Source organism: Eriocheir sinensis, chromosome 16 (assembly GCF_024679095.1).
Source record: "Eriocheir sinensis breed Jianghai 21 chromosome 16, ASM2467909v1, whole genome shotgun sequence".
Taxonomy (NCBI): domain Eukaryota; kingdom Metazoa; phylum Arthropoda; class Malacostraca; order Decapoda; family Varunidae; genus Eriocheir; species Eriocheir sinensis.
The window spans coordinates 8,828,161-8,846,975 of record NC_066524.1 but is presented as its reverse complement, the minus strand read 5'-3'; the positions used below and the strand labels follow the sequence as shown (position 1 = coordinate 8,846,975).

Genomic DNA, 18,815 nt, shown 5'->3' with positions numbered 1-18,815 from the left:
AGCTCGAAGTGTCTAGAGGAGCCCCAAGTGGAACAGCTCAGGGAGCTTCTCGTGAGGAATGCAGATGTGTTTTCCACAGGAGACCTGGACTTGGGGTGTACGGACCTGGTAGAGCACCACATCGACACAGGTAGCCACCGCCCAGTGAAGCAAGCTCCTCGAAGGATGGCACCAGCCCGTCGCAAGGATCGAGATGGATGAGGTGATGGATGATCTCCGGCAACAGGGGTTAATCGAGCGGTCCAGCAGCCCGTGGGCGTCTGCGGTAGTGCTCGTCAGGAAAAAGGACGGTTCCCTCAGGTGCTGCGTGGACTACCGAGCCCTCAACGATCTCACCATCAAGGATTCATACCCACTCCCACGGATCGACGACACGCTCGACGCCTTGGTGGGCTCCAAGTGGTTTTCAACACTGGATATGAAGTCTGGGTATCACCAAGTCAAAATGGCGGAGCAGGACAAAGAGAAAACAGCCTTCTCCTACGGTCAAGGCCTGTGGCAGTTTAAGGTCATGCCCTTTGGCCTGTGCAACGCGCCGGCCACGTTCGAGCGGCTGATGGAGAGGGTGCTGGAGGGACTTCACTGGAAGACGGCACTCATCTACCTCGACGACGTGATTGTCTTTGGCCAGACCTTCGAGCAGGAGATGGAAAGGCTATCAGAGGTTTTCGCCCGGTTTAGAGCTGCACACCTTATGCTCAGCCCGAAGAAATGCTGTCTGTTCCAAAAGGAGGTCCAATACTTGGGACACATCGTGAGCGAGGCTGGAGTACGCACTGATCCTGAGAAGGTGGCTGCGGTAAGGGACTGGCCGACACCCACCAACGTGAAGGAGCTGCGGAGCTTCCTCGGGTTGTGCTCATACTACCGCAGGATTGTGAAAGGCTTCGCTACGATTGCTGCACCACTGCACCTCCTGACGAAGAAGGGGCGCAAGTTTGAGTGGACAGCGGAAACTCAGGTTGCCTTTGAGAAGCTCAAGGAGGCCCTCATCAGCTCGCCCGTACTCACCTACCCAGACCCTCTAAGCGTTTTATACTGGATTGTGATGCCAGTGATGAGGGGATTGGTGGAGTGCTGTCCCAGGCATGTGCCGACATGGAACGGGTTGTGGCCTACTTCAGCAAGAAGCTCACTCCAGCCGAGAAAAACTATTGCGTGACCCAGAAAAAACTCCTGGCAGTAGTCAAGAGCCTTGACTTTTTCCATGCTTACTTGTACGGTGCAACTTTCACCATCCGCACGGATCACGCTGCATTGCGGTGGTTGAAGTCACTGAAAACCCTGAGGCCAGCTTGCTCGCTGGATAGGTAAACTAGAGCAGCATCACTACACTATTGTGCACCGATCTGGGCTAACACACGGTAACGCGGACAGCTTGAGCCGGCGCCCCTGCCTACCTGAGTGTCAACATTGCCTCCAGAGGGAAAGCGTCCAGAATATGTGCCGCCGCACTACAGTGGAACAGACAGCGGAAGTGCCATGGGAAGACTTGGGAAAACTGCAGCGGGAGGACCGAGATCTGAGACCAATTATGGAATGGCTGAGTCAGTCGTCAACGCGACCTGGGTGGGAAGTAATCTCGAGAGAAAGCCCTACCACCAAGAATTACTGGACTCAGTGGGACACTCTTCGGATGGACGACGGGGTGTTGCAGCGACGCTGGGTCTCTCATGATGGTCTTGACCACTACTGGTCCACGGTGCTACCTGTGAAGTCCCGGGAAGGCGTCTTGAAAGAAATGCACGACAGCATCACCAGCGGACACCTTGGGGTAAAGAAGACACTGAGTCGCCTGCGCCAAAGGTTCTATTGGGTTGGCATGAGGAAGGACGTGGAAGAATGGTGTCACGCGTGTGAGGTGTGCTGTGCAAAGAAGGGCCCCAAGAAGCGTCACCGTGCCCCATTGCAACTATACCAGGTTGGAGCCTCCATGGAACGGGTGGCAGTGGATATAGCAGGACCCTTGCCTCTGACGACGAACGGAAATAAGTACATCTGCGTCACAATGGATTACTTCACCAAGTGGCCGGAAGCCTACGCCATCCCTGACCAGGAAGCCACTACCATCGCTAAGATATTGGTGGTTGGTGGAAGAGTTCTTCTGTCGCTTCGGTGTGCCTAACGAGCTCCATTCCGACCAGGGAAGGAATTTTGAGTCAACAGTCCTTGCTGAGTGCTGCAAGCTCCTGGGTATCAAGAAGACCCGGACCACCCCTCTGCACCCACAGTCAGATGGAATGGTGGAGAGGTTTAATTGGACGTTGGGCCAGGAGTTGGCTAAGCAGTGCAACAATGGTCAGTCTTCATGGGATCAGAAGCTGCCTGCGCTCCTCATGGCCTACAGGTCTGCCGCCCACGAGACTACGGGGTATTCACCGGCAAAGCTGATGTTTGGACGTGGGCTGCGATTGCCGGTGGACCTACTGACAGGAAGGCCTCCTGGAGAAAGCCTTCCAAGGGACACCTCCATGCAGTTTTGCCCGTCAACTAGAGGAACGGCTGGAAGAGGTGCACCATCAAGTCCGAGGTGCCTTGAAGTTCTCCGGGGAGGCCATGAAGCGCGGTTACAATATGAGGGCAAGCCACGTTGACTTCAAGGAAGGAGACCAAGTCTGGCTTTACAACCCGCAGAGGAAGAAAGGACAGTCTCCGAAGTTACAGAGCCCCTGGGAAGGCCCTTACACTGTGCTAGAACGCCTCTCCGACGTGACTTACCGAATCCGGAGAACGGAAAGGACCAAGCCGAAAGTTGTCCATGTCAACCGCCTATGGAGGTACCACGGTCCGGGAAACTACACCTGGAACAACTACAGACACCCAGCAGCCGACGAAAACGCAAGGGACGTCCAGTGACCGAGAGGAGGTCGACGACGACAAAAGTCTTTCAGCCGAGGGAGATAACCTCCCGGCTTCGGCAGATGTTCCAGGGACACCCCAAGAAGCGGACGACGACGAGGCGCACCAGGAGACAGACGCGCAGGAGGCACCGAGCAGAAGACAGAGACAACGCAGGCGTCCACAGCGATACGACGATTATTATGTTTTTGATTAATTCTCTTATGTTTGTATATAGTTAAGTGTGTGATCGGGACGATCACAATTAAGAGGGGGGGATAGTGTTGTGCTGGAAGCTTCCCCCGGCGACCATAGGCCTCTAGAAGGCTCCCGGAGAAACGAGCAAGGGGGCGGGGAGCAAGGCATACTCGCATATATTTTTGCTACATGTTCTTGTATGATCTAAAATATACTGTAACATTCTAGACTGTACTGTTCTGGATATAATTTATAAAGGAGAAGAGGGCGAGAGAGTGCTAGTCCCAGTCATAGTAAGCTAGTGGTAAGTGAAGAGTCAGAGTGAAGTGTACTATTAAGGAAGAATATTAAACTACAGAAGCTGTGCAAAGTGTTTACATATCTCCCTCCCACGGAGTCTCCTGACGGCGACACGGAACCCAAGTAACACGTCCGGCATAACAATAGCATTAATTACTGACTAAAAAAATGAGGTAATGAATGGTTGGCTGCCGCAGTGCCGCCTGTGACTATATTATACGTTTCATACACAGAGTTATATAACTCTGTGGTTTCATACGTGTCTACTTCACTGCTCGCCGACAATGGCTGACTGGCTTCCCTCGGACCCTCGAGTCCAACAGTCGCTGCCTGTCTTGATTCATGTCATAGACTTTAGAATTAGAACATTAGTGTGTGTGTGTGTGTATGTGTGTGTGTGTGTGAACAGTACGTATTTGGGGTACTTTCTCTGTGAATTTGCTACTTTTAGGGAGCCCTTGTGCTACTTTTGATTAGTCTGATCTGGCAACACTGGTCCCTCCCACTTGGTAACACTGTGCAGCACGTGGGGCACGGCAGGGTGTAAACACAGGGACTCAGGGAGGCACACGCCACCACACACACACACACACACTGCCGCGGCGCGTCACGGCGAGGGAAGATACACAGCCTAACGCCATTGGAGAGCAATACGTGTGAATAAGTCGTAGAGACGGTCAAGAGGAGGAGGACCTGCGAGGCGACACAAGGCGATACGGGTCAAGAGGAGACGGCGTGTACAGTCCTCCAGCCGTCACAGGCAGCAGCTCCCCGAAGGTAAGTTTGTGTGGTCTGGGGGTGCGTTCTTCTGCCTGGTTTTCTTACCTGGTGGGGCTGTGGCGTCGAGTCTCGTACCCTTGTTGTATATAGGGTATTATTTCGGTCTTTTAGCAGTCTCAACATGGCTTTTCTTGGGGAATGTTTACGAAACCCTAGCCACCTCTGGCAAAGTTAATACTTACATCATGGGTTTCATTTTGGTCCCTGATTGCAGCAGTCACAAGTGACGGTAAAGATTCGTATTAGGTCCGTGCCAGTATCTCATAATCTACTTTATGAAACATCAGTATCTCTTCATATATCTTTTCTACAAACCTTCAACAGTCATGGAAACGCTTTGAAAATCCAATTCAAGGACTTTTTTTTTACTCTTGAAAATAGGGGATAATGCTTACGAAAGCGCGTCGCCTCCTCTGCTGGCCGCGGCGACGCTGCAGCCGCCGCAGCCGCAAAATAGCTCGCAGAGGGCTTAGGGTCGGGGAGCATATTTAAACTACTCCAACCGAACCTTACGACCTACTAACGGGGGGGCTGCGCCCCCCTCGACACCCCCTTCTAACCAGGGGGGGCTATGCCCCCCCCTGGACCCCCCCTCATGTATATGTGACTTATTTCAGCGAGGAGGTATTTCTCGCAACACCGGCTGCAGCGTCGCCGCCGCCAGAGGAGGCGACGCGCTTTCGTAAACATTATCCCCTATTTTCAAGAGTAAAAAAAAAGTCCTTGAATTGGATTTTCAAAGCATTTCCATGACTGTTGAAGGTTTGTAGAAAAGATATATGAAGAGATACTGATGTTTCATAAGGTAGGTAATGAGATACTGGCATGGACCTAAAACGAATCTTAACCCAAGTGACTTCCGGAAAGGAGAAAGAATCCCCTATTTTCAACAATAAATAGTCCCTGAGTTGGATTCTTTCTCCTTCCCGGAAGTCACTTGTTACTGCACTGCATTCAGGGACCAAAAAGAAATCCATGGGTAGGCTGTGACTGAACGGATAGCAAGACGGCCGCACGTTCAGGAGGACGCGAGTTCAATCCCCGACCGGTGCCACCAAGCTGGGATTTTTCAGCCGCCGCCGAGTGGCTTAAAACTACCCACATGCTGTCCAGAAGACCACCTATAAACCCGGACTCTAGATTCTAGGATTAAAGATGAGCTCCTGGAGGGCAGCATGAGCCAGTGCAAGATGGCCCCACTATAAACACTCGCCTGCTCCAGAACGGGCTGGGCCGACCATCAGGACCCACCGGGACGAAGCCTTGGACCGACCATCAGGATCCACCGGGAAGAAGCCTACCGGCGCAATAGGCCACGACGTAAAAAAAAAAAAAAAAGTATTAACTTTGCCAGAGGTGGCTAGGGTTTTGTAAATATTATCCCTTTTCTTACTATTTTCATCAGATAGAGCTTCTCATTCTGAGTAATTTGAACCCCATATATACCCACCGCAAATTACTTATTATGCTGACAGCGATTTTTTAAAGTTGGCGGGTTTCTTGCGGGCGCAATGGGGGGGCTGGGAGGGAGAGCTTAACACCCAGGGGGTCGAGGCAGAGGTAATTGCGGAGAATCACTCTGCGCCTCCAAAATACGATATTACGCCTCCATATTATGGTTAAGGGACTAAATACATGTCCCTTAACCATAATATGAAGGTGGAGGTATTTAAAAGTAAAGGAAAAGCCGAATTAATACCCTTCCCCCAATGATCTTGGGGGACCTGCAGGAAGTCGGGGTTTTTTGGGTGGGGGAGCATATTTAACCCTTTCGTTGCTAAACGATCGCAGCCAGCACTAGCGGAACTTGCCGGTGGTGCTAAACGCTCGCTGGGAGCTCCAGTCGCACTCAAATTTCCCGTGCATGAGAGTGTTCCAATGGTAGCAGGTCGAAGCGCCCCAACTTTTGGGGCGCATTGACTCGTGACTGAGTCGAGGTGCCCCGGGGTGAACCATGGCGCCCCAGCTATATAAATATTTAGGTAATTATTGAGAATCACTACGCGCCTCCAAAGTATGATATTATGGTATGCCTCCATATCATACTTAAGGGACGAAATACATGTCCCTTAACCATAATATGAAGGCGGAAAAACTTAAAAGTAAAGAAAAAGTGGTAAAGGTTAAGAATAAGGCGCCACTATAAACACTTGCCTGCGCCATGACGGGCTGTGGCCGACTACCATCCAGGCCCCTCAGTAAGCCTACCGGCACTATAGGCGTACACGTAACAAAAAAATAAATAAATAAATAAATAAAAAAAATAAAAATAAAAAATAATAATAATGCCGGTGCCTTAATTTTGGTCTATTTTCTTCCAAACCTTCACAAAACACTTTGCTTACATATAATACATTAGTAAAAAGAGGCGGACAAATACCGCCACCTGTTTGAGGGTGGTTAGCAATGGAGGTAGGTAGTGAAAAGGCATATACATACATTTGTTTTGATGGCGGCAGCGGACATTGGGAGTTGAGCAGTGTTGCCAACGATCCATTTAGCAATGGTACACTTAGTTAGTGATTAGCCCATGCATGTGAGACCAGGTCCACCACACGTGGTTATTTATTTATTTTTTTTTTTTATGTAACACGCACCTTAACCTTATACTATACCCGGCCCAAACCTTCACAAAACCCTTTGGGTAAAGGTGCGTGTTCTAAAAAAAAATAACCACGCGTGGTGGACCTGGTCTCACATGCATAATCGCTAACCAAGCGTTGGATCGTTGGTAACACTGCACACCTCCCAATGGCCACCGGCGCCACAAAAACTGTTACTTCCTATCATCACTTGTAGACGCAGTACATGTTTGATCCGCCGGTAAAACTAGAGTAACACAACAGTATGCGATGGCTTGGAAAGGTTAGTAATGCCATGAGAGCAATATTGGAGGCACGTAGTGATTCTCAATAATTACCCAATTTATGTCAATTTTTTTTTATTATTTCATTGAACTTTAGCCCGGTAGCAGCAACGGGCCAAATTTGTGGCTTCATCATGTAGCAGTGACGGGCCAAATTTGTGCCATGATATAAACCCCCCAAAATAGATGATACATAATCTGATAACAAATGCTTGGATATATATTATGAAATGGTTTGTGTGAGGGGTGATTTTTTCTCATTTTTCTCGCTTGGGGGGACCATTAAGAAACATGATCCCCGCTGCTACCGGGTTAAAAAAAATTTTTTTACTATTGTAGAAAACTTACCGATAGCAAACGTTAATCTCCCATCCTTCCTGATTAAAATGCTTTTTAAATGAAAGAAATCGGCTCACAAGTAAGAGAGAAAATACGCTTAGAACATAAGGAATTTAACATGGGATTTGAGATTTTACAACCCAGCATTAAAATGAATATTTATATAGTTGGGGTGCCTTGACTCAATTATGAGTCGATGCGCCGCAAAAGTTGGGGCGCATCGGCAGTGGGGTGCTTTGACTGTAAACCGTTCCAACACTATTTCTCACACCACAGCATTGCCAATTCAGTGGGTTTTCCACGAACTTTGGTGGAAAATCATATCAGCCTAGCGCGGAAAATCCACGGACGAGCAACTGGTGGATGTTGTTGGCCAATTTAGCGGCACTTTTGCATAGCTTCACCTATCACATGACTGATATTTTGACCAAATAGTTGTAAATTTTGCAGTTAGCAATACTGCCCTGCCAGCACCCTATCATCAAAAGATCTAACTCAGTAGTTGCCTTACGGCTGACCGTTCTTGCGTGAAAATGTAAGTCTTCACAGGCAGCATCCCCTGAACGTACCTGTACATTCACTTACATTACCAAATCCTTTAGCTTTTGGCCTCCTCTTTCCGATGGTGTTTTTGTTTTTTAGCTGTGATGAATAGCTTTTGAGATGCAGAAGCTAAAAGAGCGAGCACTAGCATCACTTGCTGGTGGTGCTAAAAGCTCGCTCTGAGCGCCAGTCGCACTCACAGCAAATAATACCCCCTGAATGTGCCTGTACATCTGCAGGAGAGGCTTACATAACTGAATCTTATAGATCTTGGCCTCCTCTTTCCAATGGTGTTTTTGTTTTGTAGCTGCGATGAATAGTTTTCGAGATACAGCGGTTAAAAGAGATCCCCTTCCCCCGCTGGGGTGCCCGAGCGCGCCTGAAGGGATAGTCTCGTTGTGAGCGCTTAGCAAGGAAAGGGTTAAACCACTCCAGCTGAACTTTATGACCTGCTAACGGGGGGGGCTTCGCCCACCATGACCCCCCTTGGCCATTCTAAATAATATTTGCCTGTGCCATAAATGGGATGGGGCCATCCAAAACATGGTCCAAAAAGGTCTCTCAAGAGAGCCTACTGGCGCTACAAGCATCACCTAAAAAAAAAAAAAAAAGAATATCAGCAGGAGGCTATAGGAGTGGGGGATCAAAGGGTTGCCAGAGATGAGAAATGTTCAAATTCGTCTGAGGACAGATGAATTAACCCGTAAACTGCAGTGCACTTCGGCTTCTCCGGGAACATGCTGTACGCCTCTTGGGCCTTGATTTTACATTGCTTCTATAACACTGCTGAGCCTTGTACACCTTCGAATCTTTTTTTCCTAGTTAGCATAGAGTCTCGTGTTTCATTTTTTATCTTAGTCATGCATATCTTGTCATTAGTTTGTCGTCTGTCAAGAGTGATAAAGACATTTGTATGGGAAGCCTGTAGAGTCACTGAATTCATTAGTTTACTCACTGTCTCTTCTCTGTTACATTGTAAATATAGTTATACACACAATGACATTAAACGTTCAGGCATAAAAAGAAGCAGAAGATGGGAAAAAATAACAATTTGTTAGGAATTCAGAAGGAAGGCATTCTGTACATTGGTAACACTGCCTCTCACTGCGAATCACAGCCAGCCGCCAACCGAACCCAGCCACCCGTAACCGGTCTCTCTCACCGCCAGTGATGTGAGAGTGCACTTCATCCCTTTCTAATGACATGAATGATGAATACCGCCTCCCTCCCCGGCAACATGGAAAAGGAAACTATTTTCTTTCATATGGATCAATTACGTAAGCAAAGCATAAAAAAGAAAGTATATTTCTTTAATATGGATCAGTGTCGTAGGCTAATCATGAAAGAGGAAATCATTTTCTTCGATATGGTCAAATTCCAGAGGCTAAGCATGAAAGAGGAAAGCCTTTTATTTGATATGGATCAAGTACGTAGGCTAAGCATGAACGAATAAAGCATATTTTTTATATGGATCAATGTCGTAGGCTAAGCATGAAAAAGGAAAGGAAAGGAAAGAAATGAAAGCTGCCTTGTATAGGCAAACCAGTCTCCTAAGCATGGAAGAAGCTTATATGTTCTTATATGGATCAATTACGCAGGCTAAGCATGGAAGAAGAAATAATTATCTTTGATATGGATCAATTACGCAGGCTAAGCATGGAAGAAGAAATAATTATCTTTGATATGGATCAATTACGCAGGCTAATCATGAAAGAAGAAATAATTATCTTTGATATGGATCAATTACGTAGGCTAATCATGAAAGAAGAAATAATTATCTTTGATATGGATCAATTACGCAGGCTAAGCATGGAAGAAGAAATAATTATCTTTGATATGGATCAATTTCGTAGGCTATGCATGGAAGAAGAAATAATTGTCTTTGATATGGATCAATTTCGTAGGCTAAGCATGAGAGGCATTTTGTTTTATATGGATCAATTACATAGGCTAAGTATGAGAAGCGATGCAGTGTTATTTCCAATGAATGAGAATAAAGTAACCTAATAAAGAAAAACAGTCTCACAGGGAAGCCCTGTGGCAGTTTAGAATACCTTGTGCAAGCTGGTTATATATATACACAGTAATCCCTCGCCATATCGCTGTTCACTTATTGCGGTCTCGCTGTATCACGGATTTAAAAATTGTAAATATTTAGTTTCGTATCGCGGATTTCTCGCTATATCGCGGGATTTTGCGGTATAGAGGTATTTTAATATATTTATTATTTTACTTATTTTGCAGTTAAAGAAGCATTTTCTAGCTTAAAAAAATTGTAAACAATATTAAAAAATTAGGAAAATTATAAGAACATATTAAAATATAATATTAAATTGAAATAAAATACGGCTTACAGCAGATGAGTAGACAAAGACTCTTGACGTATGTAAACGCAGCACGCCGCTTCTGCTTGAGCAAGTTTGCCCACGTGTGATGGGAGGCGACCAACCAGGCAGCGAGGCCGCTGACCGGGTGAGCGCCGGTGATGACGTCATCGGACTCCCAGCGAATCACAAGTGTGTTTTCAGAGCTCAGCCAATCGTAGGGCTTTATCTGTGGCTTTAAAACGACCCGTTCTCTTTTCCTGTTTTCTTCCTTTTTCCAAGGTATGTTTTTGAGATAACAAGGGAGTACAGGAGGAAAAAAATTGAGCTCCGGGGCAGGCAGCATGAGATAATTAAAATGGCGCCACTATTAACAGTTGCCTGCACCATGGCGGGCTTGAGACCGACCATCAGGCCCAGTTGGATAGTCTACCGGCACCATAGCCCACGTGTTCAGTTTCGGTTTTATACGGATTGTCATAGAAGATCTTTTAGGATTTTTAAATTTCCTGCTGTCAAAATAAAAAATCTAAATATATATATATATATATATATATATATATATATATATATATATATATATATATATATATATATATATATATATATATATATATATATATATATATATATATATATATATATATATATATATATATATATATATATATATATATATATATATATATATATATATATATATATATATATATATATATATATATATATATATATATATATATATATATATATATATATATAATATATATACGGACCTCCATTTGCCGGACCTCATTTGCCGGACAAGTCCATGGGGTTAAAAAAAAAAAAAAAAAGAAGTCCGGGACAAGTCGATTTCAAACTACCATGAAGACAAAGTTCGCAAATCGGGCACTAGATGGCAGCAAAGAAAGCGGAACTGCCGTCTAGTACTGGACTTACACAAGTCTTGCGTCACAGTGTTGTGGAACTACGTGCTTAGATGGATACCTTCTTTGAATGAGTGTTGCCAAAACCCACCAAAGAAAAGCTGTAAAAAAACAGACAGTTTGCAACATAAAAACCCTAGCAAAAAGAAAATTATGCAAATAGATGGAGGAATGAGTGTTGCCCAAGTCTGCGAGCTGTATGGGGTGAAAAAACAGACAGTTTCGGACATAAAAAAAGCTAGAGGAAAGTTAGAAAATTATGCAGTTAAATTTGCTGTCGGGAAAGGGTGATGCAACTAGAAAGCATATGACAGCATATTACAGGACAGTATAGGACAGCTATGCGAGGTGTAGTCCGGGGGTGGGTTGTGTTTCCCGGACATATATAGGGTAAAGTCCGGCAAGGCCGGACATTTTCCATTGCCGGACATTTGCCATTCCCGGACAAGCCTTCCCCCCTTTTAGTCCGGCAAATCGAGGGTTGAGTGTATATACTGTTGAGCCTTGCTAACTCGGACTAATAGGGGGAAAGGTTGTCACGTACCACTAAGTCTTCCCTGTCCAATTTCTCCAATCCCTCTTGTATTCTGTACAATGCTATTAGGTCCCCTCTCTCTCTTCTTCTCTCCAGTGTTGTTAGTCCCAATTTCTCCAGTCTTTCTTCATAAGTATGTTCTCTCAGAGTTTCCGGTAGTTTAGTCGCTGCTCTCTGTATTCTTTCCAACTTTCTAATTTCTTTCTTCAATCTAGGTGACCACACCAATGCAGAATATTCCAGTCTCGGACGTATCATCGATGTTATTAGTTTCTTCACCATTTCTTAATCTAGATTTGTAAATGCTGCTTTTATGTTTCTAAGAAGATTGTATGTTTCCCCAGTTATTCGATCTATATACTTTCCAAAGGATAACTTGTCTGTTATTGTCACTCCCAGATCTTTTTCCTCTGTTTTTTTCATGATTCTTTCATTACTCAGAGAGTAGTTCCCTGATATTCGTCTACTGCTCTTGCCAAACTCCATCACACTACACTTCTCTGTATTGAATGTCATTTCCCATTTTCGTGACCATTCGCTTATTCTGTCTAGATCCTGGCTCAGGGCTACACAGTCTATTTCATTAGCCACCCTCCTCATTATTTTAGCATCATCAGCAAACATATTCATATAGCTTATCACCCCTTCTGTCATGTCATTAATATATATTGCAAACATAATCGGAGCTAACACTGATCCTTGGGGGACTCCACTAGTCACTTCCGTCCTGCTTGATTTATTGTTCCTAATTACTGTTCTCATTTCTCTCTTCGTTAAAAAGTCTATAATCCAATCCAACAGCCCAGCCCCCCAACATGATTAAGTTTCCATATTAATCTCTTGTGGGGCACTCTATCAAATGCTTTCTTTAAGTCCAGATACACGCAATCCGCCCAACCATCCCTTTCCTGTATTATATCAATTACTCTTGAATAGAAGCTTATCGTATTAGTTACACAAGATCGTCCTCCTCTGGATCCATTTTTTTCCATTCTGAATACATTCTTTTAGCACCCAATTTGATATACCATCCGGTTCTGCTGATTTCCTCGCATCCAGCTCTTCCGATAATTTTCTAACTTCATCTGTTGATGTTTGTATCCTTTCCAGTCCAACTCTATCCTCCAGCACTGCATCTACACCTTCAAACTCACTCTCCCTTGTGAACACTGTTTGGAAACAATTATTCATCACTTCGACTACTTCACTTATACTGTCAAAAGTTTCACCATTTATTTTATTTATTTATTTATTTATTTATTTTTTTTTTTTTACAACTCAAGGGCACACAAAAAAAAGGAAACAATACTAAAAAAAAAGCCTGCTGCTCGCTGCTCCTAAAAAAGAATCAAAGGAGGTGGCGGAAAGATAGGTCAATTTCGGGAGGAGGGGTGTCCTGATACCCTTCTCTTGAAAGAGTTCAAGTCGTAGGCAGGAGGAAATACAGATGAAGGAAGATTGTTCCAGAGTTTACCAGCGTGAGGGATGAAAGAGTGAAGATGCTGGTTAACTTTTGCATAAGGGGTTTGGACAGTATAGGGATGAGCATGAGTAGAAAGTCGTGTGCAGCTGGAGGGGGGGAGGCATGCAGTTAGCAAGTTCAGAAGAGCAGTCAGCGTGGAAATATCGATAGAAGATAGAAAGAGAGGCAACATCGCGATGGAATTTAAGAGGTAGAAGACTATCAGTAGGAGGAGGAGAGCTGATGAGACGAAGAGCCTTAGACTCTACTCTGTCCAGAAGAGCTGTGTGAGTGGAGCCCCCCCACACGTGAGATGCATACTCCATACGAGGGGGGACAAGGCCCCTGTTTATGGATAGCAACTGTGTGGGGGAGAAGAACTGGCGGAGACGATACAGAACGCCCAACCTCAAGGAAGCTGATTTAGCGAGAGAGGAGATGTGAAGTTTGCAGTTGAGATTTTGAGTAAAGGATAGACCGAGGATGTTTAGTGTTGAAGATGGTGATAGCTGAGTGTTGTCGAAGAATAGGGGATAGGTGTTTGGAAGATTGTGTCGAGTTGATAGGTGGAGAAATTGAGATTTTGAGGCATTGAGGGACACAAGGTTCCTTCTGTCCCAATTGGAAATGATAGCAAGGTCTGAAGTTAAGCATTCTGCAGCCTCCAGTCTGGAGTCATGTACTTCCTGTTGTGATGGTCTTCTATTGAAAGAAGTTGAATAATGTAGAGTGGAGTCGTCGGCGTATGAGTGGACAGGACAGTTTGTTATGGAAAGAAGATCATTGATGAATAACAGGAAGAGAGTGGGTGATAGGACAGAGCCCTGTGGAACACCACTGTTGATAGGTTTATGAGAAGAACAGTGACCGTCTACCACTGCAGAGATAGAACGGCCGGAAAGGAAACTAGAGATAAAGGAACAGAGAGAGGGATAGAATCCGAATGAGGGCAGTTTAGAAAGCAAAGACTTGTGCCAGACTCTATCGAAAGCTTTCAATATGTCTAGCGCAACAGAGAAAGTTTCACTGAAACGGCTAAGAGAGGATGACCAAGAGTCAGTTAAGAGAGCCAGTAGAACGCCCCTTGCGGAACCCATACTGGCGATCAGATAGAAGGTTAGAAGTGGAAAGGTGCTTTTGAATCTTCCGGTTAAGGATTGATTCAAAAGCTTTAGATAGACAGGAAAGTAAAGCTATAGGGCGGTAGTTTGAAGGATTGGAACGGTCACCCTTCTTAGCCACAGGCTGTATGAAGGCATACTTCCAGCAGGAAGGAAAGGTAGATGTTGATAGGCAAAGACGAAAGAGTTTGACCAGGCAGTTAGTCAACATGGGAGCACAGTTTTTAAGGACAATAGGAGGCACTCCATCAGGTCCATAAGCCTTCTGAGAGTTGAGGCCAGAGAGAGCATAGAAAACATCATTTGGAAGAATCTTAATAACAGGCATAAAGGAGTCAGAGGGGGGATGAGTAGGAGGAATGTGCCCAGAATCGTCCAGGGTGGAGTTCTTACAGAAAGTTTGAGCGAAGAGTTCAGCCTTAGAGACAGATGAGACGGCAGTGCTGCCGTCAAGGTTAAGGAGAGGAGGGAAAGAGGAAGAAGTGAAATTGGAGGAGATATTTTTGGCTAGATGCCAGAAGTCACGGGAAGAATTAGAAGAAGCAAGGTGTTGACAGTTTCTATTGATAAAAGAAGATTTGGTAAGTCGGGGAATAGATTTGGCACGATTCCGGGCTGAAATGTAAAGGTCATAGTTAGCGGGAGTTCGAAGACTCTGGAACCTTTTGTGAGCTGCCTCTCTATCTTTAATAGCACAAGAACAAGCATGATTAAACCAAGGCTTTCCTGGAAGCAGTAATCATTCCACGGGAAATCGGAAAATTACATCCTCAGGTCGTCCCACTGAGCTGAAGCAAAATGCCAGAAGCATCGCCTCTTCAGTGGGTCCAGAGGATGTACAGGAGCGATAGGACAGGATACAGAAATAAGGTTATGATCGGAGGAGCCCAATGGAGAGAACAGTTTGGCAGAGTAAGCAGAAGGATTAGAGGTAAGGAAGAGGTCTAGAATGTTGGGCCTGTCTCCAAGACGGTCGGGAATACGTGTAGGGTGCTGAACCAACTGCTCTAGGTCATTGAGGAGAGCAAAGTTATAGGCTTGTTCACCAGGCTGGTCAGTGAAAGAGGGTGAAAGCCATAGCTGGTGGTGAACATTGAAATCTCCCAAGATGGAGATTTCAGCAAAGGGAGAGTGAGTCAAGATGTGCTCCGCTTTAAAATTCAAATAGTCAAAGAATTTTACATAGTTACTAGAGTTAGGTGAGAGATAAACAGCACAGATGTATTTAGTAATAGAATGACAATGAAGTCTTAGCCAGATGGTGGAAAATTCAGAAGAGTCAAGGTCGTGGGCACGAGAGCAAGTGATGTCGTTGCGCACGTAGGCGCAACATCCAGCTTTGGATTGAAATTTAGGATAGAGATTGTAGGAGGGAACAGAGTAGAGGTCGCTGTCAGTAGCCTCAGAAACCTGTGTTTTGGTGAGGAAGAGATGATGAGGTTTAGAGGAGGAGAGATGGTGTTCCACAGAATGAAAGTTAGAACGAAGACCACGAATGTTGCAGAAATTGATGAGGAGGTTCGAGGAGTTATCAGGACACCTCTCAAGTCGGCAGCCAGAAGGGGAGTCCTCCCTGGATCTCATCTCTATTTTTCAGTTTTCCATTTATGAACTTATAAAACTCTATTTTTCAGTTTTCCATTTATGAAATTATAAAACAGTTTCGACTGGTCTTTGCACTTATCCACAATATTTTTCTCAAAATTCCTTTTTTCTTCTCTTCTTATTTTGACATATGAGGCGTCTAGAGCTCAAGGGGCAAACAAACAAACATGGCAGATTTTGAGTTTTTTCTGGTTTCTGCTTGATGGAGGCACTGGGCAACCCTCTGTGAACGTGAAAATAGGAAATTGGTCTCTATGGCCCAGTAGAAGGGTGGTGAAAGTAGCCTGTTTTTGGCAGTCTGCAGAGTGTATGGCTGCATTTTCACCAAGCGAATCGAATTGATTCAATTCATGAAGAATCATTTGACTCAATTCATTTTGAATCAGCATAGTTCCAACTGACTGAGTTTAAATCAACATTCAAAAAGCAGTACCAAGCCTGGCTTTCACAAGAATGGGCGTACACGCTGTCGCTGATATAGCAGCGTTGCTGTGGCTTATGCAGTGTAGGCGTAGGCGTCAGCAAAGTGTTTGGGTGCATGAAGTCATTATTAAAAGACTAAACTAATCAGGACGTCCACTACCATGGTGCTAATTCCTCGGGTGACTCGCCGTGACTGATGAAAAAATGGGTCCAAACCAATCGGTGATTCTGAATCGTCATGATTTGAATTGATTCGATTCGCCTGGTGTAAACGGTTACATTGAAATTGGTGTGGCGAATCAAGACGAATCATGAATCGTGTTGAGTCTTCATGAATTGAATTGATTCGATCCGCTTGGTGGAAATGCAGCCAATGAAGTCGGCTGTCAGTGTTCTAAGGGGGAAGAGCACTAGTAAAACACTCATAAAACACTTAAATATGGAAATTTTGTCTTAAAATTTAAAGTGGCTGTTAGTTACATCATGTTATTTTAATTTTCCAAGTTTGGATTAAATCGGATAAACATGCAGTAATAAAAAAACATCTTTAGGTGTTTGTTTGTGTTTTTTTTTAATAACACAATGTCACACAAACACTGATTCCATCGAAATTGTCTATCTGAAAACTTTTTGTTGATGTAGGATGATATTGCTATGTGTGTTTTTCATTATGTTTTTGCTATGCTTGACTTTGAAGACCTGTAGCTCAAAACTAGGTGATTGGCTTGTCCGCCGCTTGAGCACCAGATGCCTCATATGCATTCCTCTTCCTTTTGTACTCATTCCTTAGATCTATCCTCCTATTTTTTTTCCATCTATTCCATGCCTTCTCCTTATCCTGCTTGGTGTCTACACACTTTCTATTGTACCACTCTTCTCTTGATTTCTGGCCTTCTTTCATCCTTGGTACCCACTTTTCCACTCCTTCATTATAAATCCGTAGAAAGATAGCCCATTTTTCTTCCACATTGTCAGCCTCAAAAAAAGTATCCCATTGTGCTGCCTCAAAATGCTTCCTAAGTTGTTCAAAATTTGCCTTATTAAAGTTGAGCCATTCTTTCCTGTAGTCCTCATTCCTGATTTTTCTACCTTCTTGTAATATGTACTCGATAAGTACATGATCGCTCTTCCCTATAGGGCTCTTATAGTTCATCTCCTCTATGATATCAGGCTCCCTGGTGATTATCAAGTCCAATCTACATGGCTCGTCTTCTCCTCTGAATCTTTATTTTCCTCCACCCACTGTGTGAGGACATTATCTATAACCAATTCCAAAACCTTGTTCCCCCATGAAGCTTCACTTCCTTCCGTTGACCAGTTTTCCCATGACACTTCCTTACAATTAAAATCTCCCATTACAGGTAACTCTCGATTTATGCGAGTATTGTGTCCTTGAAGAGGTCGCATAAATCAAAAACAATGTAAATCAAACAAGAGGTAGGTTTCTATCGAAAAATAAATATTCACTTCATTCAGTGGAGAGAGAGAGAGAGAGAGAGAGAGAGAGAGAGAGAGAGAGAGAGAGAGAGAGAGAATATCCATATCACCAAGATATCCACTCAGGCACTCAGTCTCAGCCTCACTCATGTGAGGAAGAAATGAGAGACACCATGAACGACTGGCTAGTATTGGTAATGGTACCAAACAGTCTGGTACCGGTACCGTACCATATAGCTGGTACTGTTAGTACCGGTACTGGTACCGGTACCTGCACACCCCCATTGTTGAGAAGCGTGGCCGTGGCAGCGTGGGTTCTGTATTGTTGTTCAAGTGGCGCGCGGGAAGAACTGAGCTCAGCTGTGTGGCCGTGCTGCCACGGTGCCGTGTGAGTCCAGTTGCGTGAAACATCTGGTGGCCACTCCATAAAATATCGCGTATAAGTGGAAAAAAATGTGTAAATTAAACATTTATTTTGATTTTGGACCCCGCGTTATTTAAAAAATGCGTAAACCAAACTCGTGTAAAACAAGAGTTACCTTATCAGAATTTTTTCTTTCTCCAGCAATCTCCTTAGGCAGTCTATTGTATCTTACAGCTTCTTTTTGTACAGTTCCTCTGTCTATGAGCTGTTTTTTTGGGGGGACATAGACCACTACAATATTTCTGGATCCTCCCCTTTGCATTCTTACTCCCACATTTAAGACCTTCGCTTCCCCTTCCCCATAGGTGACACCCTCCACAGTCAATTTTTTTTTTCATCAATAGCATCACTCCTCCTCCTTGTTTATTTTCTCTATTTCTTGTCCATACATTGTATTTACCATCCCCTAAGTTAAATGCATCAATACTACCAGACGATGGACAAGTTGCCTGAAAAAAATATATTGGTGCAAATGATGTGCCAATGGATCCCTAAGCCGTAAAATGTCATCCCAATAATAATAATTTCAAAGAAAGCCAACAAGAAATATTTTAATATAACATTTAAAGTTGAAGAAAAGTCACGTGACTCCGAAACGCTGAGTGATTGGTGGTGACGTCAGTGTTTAGATAGGTGTGGCGGGAGAATTGTACACGTGTGCGGACCTGGAAAGGAAATCTGTACACTAACT

The 18,815-nt window shown here is 44.5% G+C and overlaps 1 protein-coding gene across 1 annotated transcript in view; it reads left to right on the top strand.

The window, feature by feature from the left end:
- The first annotated feature begins 3,842 nt into the window (after nucleotides 1–3,842).
- Nucleotides 3,843–18,815, top strand: part of LOC126999236 (RNA-binding protein PNO1-like) — a 34,691-nt gene continuing 19,718 nt past the window's right edge. Inside the window, exon 1 of the mRNA XM_050861621.1 lies at nucleotides 3,843–4,113. The gene's annotated coding sequence lies outside the window, so the exon portion shown is untranslated. The remainder of the gene's footprint in view (nucleotides 4,114–18,815) is intronic.